We start from the raw sequence: 18,435 nt of genomic DNA, 5'->3' as shown, positions 1-18,435 counted from the left end.
GCTCACTTGAGCTTTCAGCTTAGGTGAGCTAAATATGTTCAAAGTTTTCATGCATAGGTTGGATGACTGCAGACAGATGGATGCCATACAAAATGTGATCAGAAAAAGCTAATTTTGAGCTTTCAGCTGAGGTAACCTAAAAATATGATTTTGCAATATATATACCATAGTTATTAAGAATTATTAGAATAACATTTTAGGTAATTAAAAAGTCCATAAAATATAAATATTGACCAATTACTTTTCTGACCAGAAACTCCAGAAGATGTACACCCCATTCTTTCATCACATGGTTTACACCAAAATCAATAGCCGGCAATTCTCAGTATAATATTTAAGCAATTGTTACATTATCAATAGCATTTAAATGTATAATCATTTATGATAATAACATTTAAACTAGCTAGGAACCAGGGCTGGGATGATCGAGAGTCAGATGTCAAAATATATATTGATTCTGTGTGAGGATGATACGCATATGGATACGTAATACTATGTAGAAATATCAAAATATTAGGGGTGAAACGGTACACCTCCTTCACGGTTCGATACGTATTGCATAATTTTGTCTCGGTTCGGTTATTTTCGATACGATACATTTTGATAGAAGGAAACAAATTCAACGTTGTTTTATGCTTTCTTTTTCTAAATTTAGTCACCTATTTTACGAATTTTATTTGCAAATTGACTAGAAGAAATTGATTAAAATTATTTGACTGTCAAAAATTATCTTACAAGCTATCAGTCATCAAAAATTTACGTTTTCTATACTTATTTATACTGAGTAACGTGTTATACCTTATGCCAAACCCGACTGAATAACGATCCCGACCGAAAAATGAACCGAACCGAAAATTAGAGATTTTGCACCGTGTATCAAACCGAGAAAAAATACCGCGGTGCATCGATACCGCGGTGAACCGTTTCACTCCTACAAAATATTGCAAGAAAAAAAATTCTTAGTTTTCTTTGTTTACTTAAAATTTTGGGTTTAATATTTAAAATAAGTATGTTAAATATAAATATAGATATAAAAATACCTAATAATATTTAACACCACTTGACGTAAAAAATAATTTTGTTTTGAAACAGATATACAACTTCTTTGAATAAATTATTCTTATTTGTGATGAAATGTTTTGTTCATATCAATGCAAAAATATTTTATAACCAATTCAAGATATTGTGATAGGTATCATATTGTGGGTCTAATATGATGATATGTATGGATATACTATATCATATAGCACAACAAGCCCAGGGGCCACATCGCTCACCTGAGCACTTTGGCTAGAAAAAAGCAGAAATCAGTTCAGTATTGAAAAGTTTAAATATAAAAGTGGTTCGGAATGGGGGATGATTTGAATAAGGCCAAAAAAAATAATAGTCTTGTTTCCTGCTACCAGCCTGAAAAAAATAGGGTAGGTAGGTAGGAAAATTATTTTATTTTATATTTTTATTTTATTTTTTTCCGACGGCATTTTTTAGGATATGAACTAATACAAGATAAAATTCAACATGTCACAGGTCAATATTGTCTTTTAAAAATAAAACTTTCATGTCTTTTTATGCACAACTCGTGTGGTATTTTATGAAAGTCCATATTTAAAACAAGAATTTCATGAAATGCTTGTTTTGTGTTAACACAGAAACTGATTACGGTGACAGATCCATGAAATTCCAGAAATTCCAGATTTTTTTTCTTTCAAAACTTAAAAAAAAACTTTAGGGTCGGGTGCAAAAAAATAGGGTAGGTTGGGAAGCAGGAAACAGGACTATTATTTTTTTTGGCCTAAACTTGAATCTACACTTCCTAAGGATGCTTTTGAATTAATATGAGACATAATGGCTTTGCTGTTCTTCAGATGAAAATTTTTATTGATATATCCTTTATATTCCTTTGTATAACTATGATCCCTTGTTATGGCTTTCTATTCTCCTGGGGGTCATGATTTGAACAAATTTAAATCTACATTACCTGAGGATCCTTTTATATTATCACTACCAATCATGACTTTGCTGTTTTTGAGAAGATTTTTAAAGATTTTTTTTATGCATTCCTATGTAAAAGTTTGATCCCCCATTGTGGCCCACCCTAACCCCTGGGGGTCATGATTTGAACAAAATTGAATCTAAACTACCTGAGGATGCTTCCATATAAATATGATCAATCATGGCTTTACTGTTCTGGAGAAGAAGATTTTTAAAGATTTTTCATATGTATTCCTATGTATAACTTTGATCCCCCTTTGTGGCCCCACCCTACCCCTGGGGGTCAAGATTTGAACAAACTTGAATCTAAACTACCTCACAATGATTCCACATAAGTTTCATGTTTTCAAGCACAGTGGTTCTTGAGAAGAAGATTTTTAAATGATGCCATTAATTTTCACAAAATTATAATTATCTCCCCTTGGAAGAAGGTGTGGCCCTTCATTTGAATAAACTTGAATCCCCTTTACCCAAGGATACTTTGTGGTAAGTTTGGTTGAAATTGGCCCAGTGGTTTTTGAGAAGAAGATGAAAATGTGAAAATTTACAACTATGACGACAGACAACAGACAAATTTCGATCAGAAAAGCTCACTTCGGCTCAGGTGAGTTAAAAAGTTGTATTGTCCCAGCCCTACTATGAACAAGTGTTTGGATCCCCGATTTAAAATGAAAAAAAAAAATGGAAGGGGGGAGGGTGTCCATGCCCCAAGTGACTGTACAAGTATTTTCCTTTCATAATATTGATTAGCTTTTATGTTTGAATCTTGACATGAACAAAGACCGAGGGCACCTTTGATTGGCATTTGGCAGGAATCTGGGCACTCTTGAAAAATGAAAATTTCATTGATCTGTCACATGAAATTTTAGCATTCTTTTCATGTATCAGGTTCCTGTGAAATAGGAAAGGGAAATATTTTCCCGATATTGTATTTTGATTTGCGAAAAAAGAACTTGAAAATTGGCTAGACGAGTCATTTGGCACAAAATGTTACATTTTTAAACACATTTTTCTAAAAATTTGCTATCTCTGGGTCATCTCTCCATGATTTTGAAATGTTATTTGTGTGCATTTTAATTCAAAGAAGCTAATAAACATTTGTAAAAAATGGAGAGAAGACCCAGAGATGATAAAAAATGAACTTTTCCTAAATAAAATTCCAATGTGTAAATGCGGTGCTTCATTGTCGCTTTAAAAACCATAAGTGTGTGTAGCAGTGATAGCTCAGTAGTGTGCGATACCCGTCCAGTGCAATAATAAAGAAATATTTTTGGTTCGATCCTCGCATGGAGCGTTAATATTTTTTTTGTACAAACAATCAATTCTTTTGTCAGTTTAATTTTATGTACTGATTTATTTTCAAATAGATAAATTCTTGTTCTGTTGCATCGAAAGTGATAGCAATTCTTCTAACCTACTAATAATATATATATGTACTTGTAATTGCATTTCACTATACCCTGTATGTATTTATCATTTATGTGAAGCACATTACTAAGTTTTACATCCATGTAGTAATTATTAAGATGAGTGGACTGATATATTAAATTTGACTAAGTATTTCAAACTAAATGTAACATTTTTCCATGTGCATAACTTTATAAAGTATGTCCAGCTGTGGTCAACCGACCAAATCGTAGACATTTTTAAACTATATAAATGTTTCGTACGCCTAGCTTATACCTGCAGATCACATGCCAAACATGCCCATCTTCTTTGAACTTATATATATATATATATATATATATATATATATATATATATATATATATATATATATATATATATATATATATATATAATATATATAATATATATATATATATCTAGAAGCCTATTATTATTATTATATATATATCATGAGCAGAGTGGCTCTTATAAAACTCAGTGTTTCTTATATGGTATACCTCCACAGTAATAGAAAATGTATAATATGAAAATATTATCAGTGTTTCCCAAAGTTTTTTATTAGTTGATTTACAGATTCAGGATTGGATTCATTTTGACCTACCTTGTTTTCCAACATTTTGGAACATTAATATTTGTAAGGTTGTATGTTAAATAAGATTTTTTGACAGGACTAAGTGAGCTTCAAATAGGGATATATATTATTAAAAATAGCTGTTTTAAATGTGTTGGATTTTTGTGTGTATAAAATAAACCCACATACACAGACAAACAAATCATAATTTATTAAGCCATATGAAAAGGCCACAGGTTAAATAAAAAAAGTCTAAACCATATAAGTATTTCCTTCCATTAAAGTTCATCCTAAGGACATGCAGTAGAAGAGACAAGAGATTGCTCTACTTTTCCAGGCAAAGGTCATCTTTCTGGGTAACTGTATAAACTAATAAAGTAAATTCATTAACAATGCCCCTGACCCCCCCCCCCCCCTTTTCACTCACTTGGGGTGCTTACTGAAAATTTGATGAAAACTGTAAACCCATGGTAAAATTCATATCAATGAGACAAAATCATTAAAACATATGCTTATACATATATTAAATCATAATACTGATGCCATCTACAGTGCAGTGTTCTTCACAAATGGCGAAATGTGGTGATAGAGGAAATTCGAGTAATGCTATCATTGATCTCTTTACAGGTGCTTCTACAAATATCCCTACTACATATATATATATATGCACAGGTATGCATCTTCATTCGACTGCACTTCATTTTGCAATAGATCTAATTACTTACCAAATCATGATCATTGGGATACATGTGACATTTCCAGTCAGCCAGATCTCGTGGAATGTTCCCGCGAACTTTACTCGGCGATATGACGTAACGAAATTTTTTTTATTTAATTTTTTTTCCGATTTCACATTGATCATTTTAGATATAAGAAGGAATTAAATTATTTGAAAATCGATAAATAAAATAATTTTTATTTTATTTTTTCGAAGCGAGGACCCCTGGCATTCAAGAGTTGATTCGCTGCTATTTACAAGGTTCTTTTTAAAGATAATAATAGACCGCGGTATACTTTATATCATATTGTTAGCCTTTGCTAGTTGAAGTTAATAATATATCGTGGTAGACCGCACGGTCTAAAAGTCAGACTTTATGAGTCTTATAAGCATGCAAATAACACTAATAAGTTTGTTATAGTAACAGCTAATAAGTATCGGATCGGGTGATATAATATATCTCCCAGAGCTATGGAAAATTCCTTTTGTTACATGTTTATGGCTCAAAAAGTGTCGTACATTAACTTATCTTTAAAAATAATTCATTTTTAAAAAAATAAATCTGTTCCATATATCAAAAGAGCCAGTTTGTTTTACACTGAGCTCATGAACGATTTCATTGTGCATGTAAAACGTCAAATGACGTCATAGTGCATTTTGTGTTTTACTCGTAAAAGCACCAATATTCAACAACAAATATCTCTGTAACGGATTCATGTACCTTATAATGTCCGAAATAAAAAATATAGGGCATATTCCCAGCTTTCAGGGTATAGTATTAATTTTTTTTTATTGTGTTTGTAATTTAGATAAAGCCAACAGAAGATAGCACAAAATCAGTCATTTATGCATAGTTTTATCAACTTCCTGCAATGATATGCAATATTCAATTCAAGTTTATGATAATTTCTCAACATCGAACAGAAAAATTTTGAGTAGAAAAAATGTTTAGTTTCTTCTCTAGTTTCAGAAAATATCAATTGTTTTGTTGTAACCCGAATATTTAGAAAACGCCAACAGTTAAATATCTGTGATGCTGAAAATGCGTCCAAATGCGTCTCTGGGGGTTAAAGGGTTAAACAAGGGGAGATAATTAGGAAAATAAAAACAAAAGTAGTGGTTGCTAAAAAATCTTCTTCTCAAGAACCATTGGACATATTATCACCAAACTTACATACAAGGATGAGGATATGTTGTAGATTACAAATTGTTCAAGGTATCACCCTGGGGCAAAATGCGGGGTCTCAAGGTCACTTCAAATTTGACATAAAATTATATTTTGTTAAATCTTTGATATTTCGCTTACAATGGTTGACAGCCCGTTGGGCTGATACATGTACATGTACTTATGTTTTGAGTGCAATAGAGTAAGCTCTTTGGAGAAGAAAATGTCACTATTTTAGATGGACTTGTATTGAAAAATTATGTGCGTTTAAAATTAGGAAAATTTTTAGAGAGTAAAGCCGTCTATCTAGGGGGCATTATGTTTTATACATGTATTAGCATCATAGAGACTGGTTACACATATGAATAAATTCCAGTTATTTTTTAAACCTTGAAATCAGATCCTAGTTCTTAAAATCTAAAAGATCCTTGAATGTTCGCGTGTTAATTGAAGATTTTTACTCCTTTAAGTGGAATAGCATGTGATTTCTCGTGATACACACTGAGAGTCATGCTTTTTGGTTTAAAAAATTTTTGTACCTATTCGTTCCAGATCTAGAAGTTATTTAACATTTACGTGGTTTGGATTTACTTAAACACATGTCGATTTTAAAGTATGTGAATGGCAAATGCTTTTATTTCATAACACAAACATGTTTAATTCAAATCGACAAGTGAGAGTTTAGGACAAGATACTTTAAATGTATTCTTAATTATATTTAATAAGCATACGTGTCCTACTTAAAATTAGCAACTATATTGTTTGGTGTTAGAAAAGTGTCGGGAAAAAAAATACAGAATGAACTTATATTGAATTTCAGATTAAAGGAGAAAAAGTTTGAAAATTCTCAAAATTGAGTATTATATAATCTGTTTGAAAAGAAAGTTTAGAAAAAATGCTGAGTTTTGATATATAAAAATACATGTACATATACTGTGTTTTTCTTTTTATTTCTGACGTAATTTTGTATGGGAAAAAAATAGTGATGAATTTGCCCCAATTAGCCCAAAAATCGAACTACCCCAAATTTAATAGCCGCCCTTTGACATGTACACTTATGTATGCTTCTTTGTTTTCCCATATTGAAAATGAAGTTTTCAGAATTGAAAAAAAAAATTAAGAAACCTAACCCCCAACCAAAACAAATTATTTACACATAAATTTCAGTTTACTCTTGTGTTCTATATATTAAAAGCGAAAAAAATGAGACAATTTGAAATAAGTGAAAATTTTCTTATTATTTTTCCTTTAAACATTTTATTAAGGAATAACTGTCTAATATTTTGGTTTCATGATGTGATCAATCGATTGGCTTGCGTGATAATTTGCATAAACGCCGAAGGCTCTGAAGTCCAAAAAAAAAAAAAAAAAAAAAAAATTCAATTATACATTACTTAGACGATTTTCTTTTTGCTGAATTGCCAATCGGTTAACCACAAGACGTTACGATTAATCGGTCAATCGTATTAAAAATTCTTGACGTGTTTCATTATTGTAAGCTCTCAAATAGGCAGCCGATAAAGATGTTAGATGTAGTAATATGTTTATCAGAACACTATATATATTTTATTTCAATTTTAAAGACCGACAAGGTAGCTCAGTCGGTAGAGCGCTCGCTCCGTGATGGAAGGTCGTGTGTTCTAATCACGGCCGCGACTGAAATAGGTAGCAACTTGTTCCTTCGCCAGGCGCTCGGCAGTTTGGAGTGAAAGTTGCGGGTCTTTCGGATGAGACCTTAAAAACCGAGGCCCCGTGTCATGGTAGGCGTTGGCACGATAAAGAACCCTTACCGCCCAATGGCCCTGAGTCTGAGTGCCGAGTAAAGGTTTAAATGTGAAGCCCTTCGTCGGTATATGGTGATGTCTCTATATGAGTGAAAAAATCATTAATTTTAAAGCAAAAGAAAAGAAATTAAGAAACCAATGAAACATGCCTGAAGAATCAGATACATTAAAAACATTCAGAAGAGATGTCACACAAATTCAGTCTGCAATTTCACCATAATCAAAACTAAGTCTGAACTATCGCTTAATTTACAATGTTTATTTTATAATATAATTCAATAGGTATAACTGCAAAGGATAGAAGGGATAAGGTATACATTGTAATCAGTTCACAATACTCAACGATCATTCAAATAAAATTTATCATTAAAGAAATACGGGACTGGATGGGTAGTGACATGGTGTTTTAAATATCACGTATCTAAATTTCTTAAAAATGAAACGGTATTACATTCTTGAAACATATAAATATCGTTTAATTATGAAATAATTTTGAAAGAGGTCGTAATTAGGCGATGAAGCGCCCGTAAGATAGGATCCTCGAAGGAAAAATTTCCACTAATTAGATAGGGGTAAACTAAAATGTAGGTCATCGTGATCTGCTTTATGGCGAATCGTTTTCAAAACATTTAAGGTCATTATTTCAGATACTGAAAGGCTTAGAATCATCAAACCTTTTACGTTGTTGCATCTTGGGGTCTTGAAAACATATTTACCAAAAAGTAGGTCACTGTGACCTACTTTTTTAATTTTGCAGGCATTCATTTTCAAATTGATTAAGAGGCATATTTTGGACACTTTAAGGCCTAATATGATCATCAAACTTTGTCAGTTGATGCATCTTGAGTCCACAAAGTACGTCAACTGAAAAGTAGGTCACCGTGACCTACTTTTGAAATTTTATGGTTATATTTATATATTTCAGGTACTCATCAAACTTTGTCAGTTGATGTATCTTGGGTCCTCGGAGTACGTCAACTGAAAAGTAGGTCACCGTGATCTACTTTTGAAATTTTATGGTTATATTTATTTATTTCAGGTACTTATTGGCTTAGAATCATCAAACTTTGTCAGTTGATGCATCTTGGGTCTTCGGAATACGTCAATTGAAAAGTAGGTCACCGTGACCTACGTTTGAAATTTTTATGGCTATATTTAATTATTTCAGGTACTTTTCGGCAAAGAATCATCAAACTTTGTGAATTGATGCATCTTTGGTCCTCAGAGTACTTCAACTAAAAAGTAGGTCACGGTGACCTACTTCTGGAATTTATGATGATATTTTATTATTTTCAGATACCAATTGGCTTGGAATCATGAAACTTTGTCAGTCAATGCATCTTGGGTCCTCAGAATGTGTCAACTGAAAAGTAGGTCACTTTGACCTACTTTTGAAATTTTACAGTTATATTTAAATATTTTAAGATATTAATTGGATTTGAATCATTTAATTTTGTCAGTTGATGTATTTTGAGTCCTCAGAATATGTCAACTAAAAAGTAATTCACTGTGACTTACGTTTTGAATTTCAAGGCAATATCCAAATATTTCAAGTAAAAAGGTCATCATACTTTGTGAGGTGAGGCATTTTGGGGTCTCGAAGTATGTTTACCAGAAAGTAGGCTACTGACCTACTTTTGAAATCTCATGGCTATATCTGAATATTTAAGATAATAAAGGGCTTTGAATATCAAACTTTGTCAGTTGATTCATCTTGGGTTTCTGAGAGTGTTTTAACCAAAATATAGGTCATGATGACCTACTTTTGGAATTTCAAGACTTTATCTAAATATACAGGATAGGCTTCAAATAGAAAGTGATAGGTTGTTCAATTTATCAGAAGAGCGATTCAAGACCCTTGGACCTCTTGTTTAATTGAATTTCATTGCTACAGAAGAAAAAAATATAAAAATATCACTAGATCCCTAGTATACAAGTGAAATTATGGGAGTTTTAAAGCGGATCGAAGCTTTTTGATCGAGTCACCGCGTAGAACAAAACGGCAAAAGACGCTGTTACTGTAGACTGTCGATATAAGAAAGCCTTTTTACTTAAATGATAGTGAGAGTACTGTCCACAACTTACTAAATTAAATAAATCTTCAGAAGGTCCCATGTGTGTGCGAGATTGGTTCCTCGACTGTTTATGGAGGAATAAGGGAAACTCAAGTATGTGCATCAATGAAATTCCCGCATTGAAGTTGGGCTTATCCAACCTTTTTTTTTTTTTTTTTTTTTTAGCTAAGAGGAAACTTCATGCTGCTTTATACACTTTGACTTTATCATCCGTGCGCCCTAAGGCGTTACCACACATAACATAAAATCTCATATTTTCTTATTTGAGCATATATCTATTTGAAATTTGATATGTATATTGATGTAAAATGTACTAAAGAGTAGTAAAAATTTTAGAACACAGTGATGATTATTTTTAGACAACTTGTCCACGATTTTACCCGACAACCGTCATATTTATCCGTGAAGATCACATTAAAGCAGATCTAGTCTCTCTGTGTCACTGAATTTTTTTTCACTAAACTTCACCAGGAAGTAGAGCATTTAGTGAAAGATTTTACAATGCAACCATAGGTATTTAAAAAAAGAGTATTTTGGGTATGAAGCAAGGTGCTGTGGTTTGGGTTAATTATAGTATTCCTTTGTAAAAAAAAATGATCGCCTATTGTGGCCCCATCCTACCCCCAGGGGTCATGATTTGAACAACCTTGCATCTACACAACCTGAGGAGGCTTCCTATCAATATCACTAAACATGGTTTTGCTGTTCCTGAGAATTTTTAGGTCACCTGAGTCACTCAGGTGACCTATTGCTATCCGTTTTTGTCCGTCGTCGTGCGTTAACTTTTGAACATTTTCAACTTTTTCTCTAGAACCGCTCAACCAATTTCAACCAATTTTAACATATAGCTACTTTGGGTGAAGGGGAACACAAATTGTGAATTTCATGGTCCCTGCCCCCCTGGGGCCCCAGGGGGGGCTAAAACCACCAAAATTGATGCAATCTTTAAAAATCTTCTTTACTCCTGGACATCAAGCAGTCAAATTGTTGGCATGATTGTAATAAGCAATGGACCCTCTACCTAAATTGTGAAATTCATGGCCCCAGGGTCAGGGGTTCTGGTGCTAGGGCGGGGCTCTATAGATTATATAGTGAAAATGCATTAATTCTTTGAAAATCTTCTTCTCTGCTCCTGGATATTATATAAACAAACTAAGTGCATGGTTATGACAAGCATTGATACCTTTTCCGAAATTGTGAAATTCACGACCCCTGGGTCAGGGGTTCTGGTGTTGGGGGGGGGGGGCTCTATTGATTATATAGTGAAAATGCATTTATTCTTTGAAAATCTTCTTCTCTGCTCCTGGATATTATTTAAACAAACTAAGTGCATGGTTATAACAAGCATTGATGCCTTTTCCGAAATTGTGAAATTCATGGCCTCTGGGTCAGGGGTTCTGGTGTAAGGGCGGGGGGGAGGGGGCTCTATTGATTATATAGTGAAAATGCATTAAGTCTTTGAAAATCTTCTTCTCTGCTCCTGGATATTATTTAAACAAACTAAGTGCATGGTTATGACAAACAATGATGCTTTTTCAAAAATTGTGAAATTCATGGCCCTGGGTCAGGGGTTCTGGTGTTGGGGTTGGGCTCTATTGATTATATAGTGAAAATGCATTAAGTCTTTGAAAATCTTCTTCTCTGCTCCTGGATATTATTTAAGCAAACTAAGTGCATGGTTATGACAAGCAATGATGCCTTTTCCAAAATTGTGAAATTTATGGTCCCTGGGTCAGGGGTTCTGGTGTTGGGGGGGGGGGCTCTATTGATTATATAGTGAAAATGCATTAATTCTTTGAAAATCTTCTTCTCTTCTCCTGGGTATTATACAAACAAACTAAGTGCATGGTAAAGGTGCACAAGGATGCTTTTTCCAAAATTGTGAAATTCATGGCCCCTGGGTCAGGGGTTCTGGTGTTAGGGTGGGGCTCTATTGATTATATAGTGAAAATGCATTAATTCTTTGAAAATATTCTTCTCTTCTCCTGGATATTTTTTAAACAAACTAAGTGCATGGTTATGATGCACAAGGATTCCTTTTTCAAAATTGTGAAATTTATGGCCCCAGGGTTGGGGAGGGGGGGGGGCTCTATTGATTATCTATTGAAAAAGCATTAATTCTTTGAAAATCTTCTTTTCTGCTCCTGGTTATAAAGTAAACTAAGTGTGTAGTTATGATAAACAAGAGTGCTTCTTCATGAATCATGACCTCTAAGTCAGATGTTCTGGTGTAAGAATGGAACTCTATTGATAATATAGAGAAAATGCATTAATTCTGTTAAATAATCCTCTCTGCTCCTTAGTGTTGAGCTGATAAATAAAGTGCATAGTTATGATAAACAATTGTGCATCTAACAAAATTTTAAAACTTGTGGTCTTCAGGTTTTGGTGTTTCTCGGGGGGAGGGGGGGGGGCTATATTTATTAATAAAATGAAAATCTGTTAATTCTTTGAAAATCTTCAACTAAGTGCATAGTTATGATGATGAGGGTATCTCTACCAAATTTATGAATTTCATGACCCTGGGACATGGGTTTTAGTGTTAGGGTAGGGGTGTGTTGAATCTGTAGTGAAAATGCATTATTTCTTTGAAAATCTTCTCTGCTCCTTGGCATATCGAAGGCAAATAGAATTAAAGTTTTAATAAGCAAGGATATATTTACCAGATTTTTGAACATCAGGACCATTTGGTCCAGTTTTCTGGTCCTAGTCAGGGCTCTATTAATTTGTATTCAACTGAGAGAAGTTATTCCCTTGGCCATTTACTTTTGATAATTAATCACTGTAAATAATGTAATTGAAAGTTAATAGAATAAGAGAATTATGCAAAAAAAAATTTATTGAATAATACAAAAAGTACTTTCATAGTTTTAATGATCAGATAGACAAATAATAAATAGATAAAAATGAGACAAAAAGAACTTATTAAATGTTCTTCAAAGACCAAGAGAGGCAATTGTGAGAGGTCACAATGTGGGGTTAAAAGTAGTACAGAGGAACTATTAGTTTGTTAATAGTCTGCATGGTGATAGTGCTAAATGGGGGATAAATTAGAATTTAATGTATGAGTTGTTACTGAATACTAGACTAATTATTTCATTGATTCTGATCATCCTTTTTCTCTTGCTTTTGGGCAACAACGCTTTATCTGTCAGTTTATTTTATACTCTATGGATCTTCTAAATCGTTGTATTATACTCAGGTGACCGTTAAGGCCCTTGGGCCTCTTGTTTTTCAGTATATTCCGATGTAAAACTTTGATCCCCGATTGTGGTCTCACCCTACCCCCGGGGGTCTTGCTTTGAACAAACTTGAATCTACGCTACATGAGGATGCTTCCAGATCAATCTGACTAATCATGGCTTTGCTGTTCTTGAGATGAAATTTTTTAAAAGTTTTTCTCTCTCTATATATTCCTATGTAAAACTTTGATCCCCGATTGTGGCCCCACCCTACCCCAAAGGGTCTTGACTTGAACAAACTTGAATCTACACTTCCTGAGGATGCTTTCATATCAGTAAGACCAAACATGGCTTTGCTGTTCTTGATAAGATTTTTAAAGATGTTTTCTATATATTCCTTTGTAAAACTTTGATCCCCGATTGTGGCCCCACCCTACCCCTGGGGGTCATGATTTGAATACATTTGAATCTACTCTATGCAAAGAAGGTTTCAAATAAGTATCAACTTTTTGGTCCAGTGATTCTTGAGAAGAAGATTTTTAAAAGATACCATCAAATTTTCACTATTTCTGAATTAGCTCCCTTTAAAAGAGGGCTTTGCACTTCATTTGAACAAACCTGAACCACCTTCATCCAAGAATATTTGTGACAAGTTTGGTTGAAATTGGTCCAATTTTTCTTGAGAGGAAGTCGAAATTATGAAAAGTTTACTGACGGACGGATAGAAAAATAGACGGACGACGGATAAATGTGATTAGAAAAGCTCACTTGAGCTTTCAGTTAATATACAGTAACCATAGTTACTGTAATAAAAGTAACGCCTTTACAATTTATCTTATCTTTTACATCTTTTATTTCCAAATTAGGACCTCAAGGGGCATGACATATAACAATTATGTTCACATATAAATACACATAAAACACATTAGTCCAATTTACATGTAACTAATGAGCTCATTGTTCAGTTTGTATAGTAATATAATGATATGATGACTAGATACAATGTAACTCGGAGAAACAACTCATTGTCCAGTTTGTATAATGTATTATGATGACTAGACACACAAGGTGAATAAAAAAGGAAATGTGTTAAAGGTTAGTAAACTAATCATTTTTTTTTTGCATATTAACATTTATGCAACACAGTGAATGTAACATTATGAGTAGAATTAGGGTGAATTAAAAAAAATGACCAAACACATATTTATCTACCCACACTAAAAATACAGGCAATGAAAAAAGATTTCTATGTCTCAGCATATGTCTTTAGATAGTGTCTAAATACCTGCCAAATATCTTGTTGATATCTCAATTAACAAAAAAGTTATGCCCAAAAATGATGCTAAAATTGTCAGGAGTGCAACACCTTTTTGTGACATTTTGAAATTTCAATATTTTTTGGAGATCTGTGAAATAAAAAATAATGCTTCATGTTGAAAATAAAGACTTTCCTGATAATATTCAAAGTATTGAGCTTTAAATGTGGACTGTCATAACTTTTGTTTAATCAGGTTGTGGTCATGGCTGATGTTTAAAAAAATGTTATACCATGTCAGGAGTGCAACAGAAAAAATGTAGTGTTGCCAAAAAAACATCAATTGTAAAGTTTCTGATAGAAAATTAAGACAAAAAAGAATTTTGGAAGTGTAAAATAATAACTGATATACAATTTAAAACTTAAAAATGTTATATAAATCACAAGCAGCATTAATGAGAGTCAAGTATATGTGCATACCCAAAAATGTCAGGAGTGCAACATTTGATGTTTTGCTCCCAAGCATGAAAAAACTATTATCATTATATGATTTTCTGATTTTTATTTTGGAAAATAAAGACACAAAGAACATTTTTACCAAATAGATTTATCAATTACAGGATCTGTCTGTGCTTCAGATCCGTATTTCTATGGTCAGGAGTGCAACACATTTTTTTAAAGATTCAAGTTGTGTGATGAAAAGACTTCTATTCGTGCTTAGAAGTATTCATTAATTAATAATGATCTTTTTGTATAATTTAATGCTAAATTATTAAAATCCTTCCTTTTTCAATTTTATCAATTCAGATGTGTTTTTATCTTTTTTGTAGGGATGGCAACGAATATTCGAACATTCGAATATTCGTTCGATGAGTTGATATTCGAATATGAATTTAAGATTCGAATATTCGATGTTTTTCAGATTTCATAAAAAGAAGTACAGTGATTAATAAATTTTTATTAGATCAGTGCTGGAATTATCTCTGTTTAATTTACTAGCGATCAATTTCGATCGCCTGATTTCTTTCACTACTTTCTTAGCTTATAAATCTACTAAATAACATGTATTTTGTTTTGAGTAAGGTGTTAAAGAATTGTACAATAATGCTTTATGTATAATACAAAACGTACTTTCATAGTTTTTATTAGTTAGATACGATCTTATCTAGAATCAAGGACAACAAATGAAATCTAAGAATGTCTAAAAGGCGTGAAGAGTATACTTATCAAAATAAAATTAATAGATCATTGAATGAATGTCTGATAGAATTAATCTGTAATTAATATTGTAAAGAGCTTAATTTCAGAATAAATGTGTAAATTACTTGATTATCTCGGGTTGTACATAATCCTGAATTTTATATTCATTATCGAGAAATTAGTTAATTATCTAGGAAAATTGTCTATGGAAATATTTGTTTTCATTGTATCAAAGATTATTATCATATCTCTTTTCAGGCAGATAATTGTAATTAATAACACGTATTGAAATCTGATTAGTATACCGTTACGACTATCTTGCCTTTTGTAAGACGACTGGTTCCTCAGTTGGAGCTACTATAAATACATTTTTCATTTGTTAAAATTATACTTTTCTACATTTAAATCAATTATTAATTTCAAACATTGACAAATATCAAATGGAATTTCTTATTGTACACCTACAAAAATCTTCATACAATTTTATTTATATTATAAGTATACCTACGCTAAACCTTTCATGAGAGTAGGATGATGCATATTTAAAATAAAACAGATTTTATTTATTTTATCGAATATTCGAATATATTCGAATACTTTCATTGAATATTCGAATATGAATTATTGACAAAATTGACATCCCTACTTTTTTGTGATTTTTTAATGAACGTTAAAAATAAACACACTAAAACATTGTCATAAAATTCAAGTAATTCCTCCTCAACTTCACTGAAACAACAGAACAAGTTCTTATGTAATTTTCACTTCACAATTCTACTTTAAAGGCCCCAATGCTTTTGGTCAGGAGTGCAACAAATATGTTAGAATTATAAATCATCCAATAAGAATAAAAATAAAGAAAAAATGATGAGTAGAATTTTTCTGGTGGGTTACTGTGTTTGTCTTCTAAAGGAAAATATGCTTTAAAATATATTTTATCTTCTAAATATACATTTAAGCTAGATTTTTGGCATAAAATAGGGTATAATTCCAGATAAACTGGGATTTTTAAATACTTTCATCTGTTTTAATTATGAAGTATTGGACTATAAGTATTGCACAATTTCATTACCACTTGATGTTGCCAACACTCTATGAATTTTTGTGTTCTATGGTTTTAATTTTAAACTTCACTGCAGTCAGGAGTGCAACAAAACTGCTTCATAATTACTTTTTAATGCTTTTTAACTATCTTTACTAAAAAATAAGTTGAAAAAAATGCTTGATACTATTTGATGTTCAAAACACTATGTCTATCAACAAATTACAGAAATTTTACAGTCAATTCAGGGAATAGTTTTCATCATTTCACATATATTTTAAATACAATTTATATATATTACACTTTGAAAATAATCATGTTTTAAGGTCTTCAAAATATGAAAAACCTGCTGTAAACGATGAAAAATATCAACACGACAAATTGATTTACAAAGTAAGAATGGGTTATTGTGTTTTATAATTTTTAAAACAATGTTAAATAAAATACATATCAGATGTCAGGAGTGCAACACAATAATGTAACATAGGGTCACTTCAAAATCTAGTATTTTTTGTAAGAGAACTCGTATATAACAATTCTTTTTTGGCTTATTTTTAAAAAATTGACTTGAACGGACAAAAAAGTGAATTTTGGGAAATTTTATTGCTTAATATTTTTTTCATATTAAAACTTTTCAAACCAGAATTAAAAAAATAATGTAAAATAACAATCAAAAAGCCAATTTTTTGTCACATGTACAAGAGAAGATACTCATTCAAGGTCTAGATTTAATCATTTATACCCCTTTTACCATTTTGAAGCATAAAAAACTATAATTTCTTGTTATTATGTATTTTAGAAAGTCTTTTAAGGTGTAATGATATTTTCTTTTTTCAAAAGAAATTTTACTAATAAAAATTCTGAAACTTTTTAATCCAAATGTCTATTCTATTGCCACTTCAGGATTTTAAACTAGAATGCATGTACAATATGATGGTATAAGTGAAAAATATGTTATATGTAGTTGAATTTTGCCAAAAAAATTCAGTTTGGTGGACATTTTTTTTAATTCACCCATATGTTACATCAGTGGGGTGTAGATCCCTGGTTACTATGAGAAACTTGTACAGTCACATCTAAATATAGGCAAAGAAACAAGTTAAAAATCAGTAGATAAATAATTACGTATACATGTACAAAGAAAATTAGCAAGAAGTAACAAGAGGCGGTACTACAGGACATCAATTGGTCCACTTTTACTTGGAGCAAAATTCAAATGTTACATATACATGTATATGTTGAAGTACAATAACATAATAAGGAAACTCATACCCTGTTTAAGAAATATTGCGTGAGTTCATGTCTTGAGTAAGATATGAGATACATGTGCATGGATTAAGAGCAAAGAGAGACGGTGCTACAGGACATATATCAAATCCACTCTTGCTTAGTGCAATTAATGCATATACAGCACATACGAGTATAAATGTATAAAATCCTAAAAGATGACATTATGAGATATATGATATCCAATTCTATACATTAAAAATAAAAAATCATGAAAAAAAAGATACACCTATACCTCATGAGCTTAGAATCTGACAAAGAATGCAGAGAATTCCACAGTCTTCACAATTCAAAAGCCAAAAAAATTATTAGAAAGTTTTAAGTCATTAAATAATTAACAAGTGCTCTGTATTTTCAAAAAAAGTAATTTTCTTTTGGAAGCATTCTTTGGACAATTAAAAAGAAAATATATTTCATCTTCAACCTCATTAATTGAACAGTCCATACAAGTTCTCGCAGTCCTAGATAAACCTAAGTATCTGCCTGTTTCAATTCTATGTTTGTGTGCAAAAATTCTAAATTTAGTGAGTGTCTTTCTCTGGTCAAAATTACATGTACTCCAAATTGTCAAATATTTTTCAAAACCAAAATTTTGCTTAATTTTACAGTATGTATCAAGCTTTCCAGTTAAAGATAAAAAAAAAATCTCTCTTCTTGTACCAATTATCCAAAAATATGAAACTGTGAAAGTTTTTTGCATTGTGATGTAAATGAAAATATGGGTGAGTGTTGAAAGTTTCTTAGTTTTGGAAGG

The sequence above is a fragment of the Saccostrea echinata genome, unplaced genomic scaffold (genome assembly GCF_033153115.1).
Source record: "Saccostrea echinata isolate AGI-Se365-2 ecotype Australia unplaced genomic scaffold, CSIRO_AGI_Sech_v1 ptg000043l, whole genome shotgun sequence".
Lineage (NCBI taxonomy): Eukaryota > Metazoa > Mollusca > Bivalvia > Ostreida > Ostreidae > Saccostrea > Saccostrea echinata.
Note: the sequence above shows the minus strand (reverse complement) of the source record.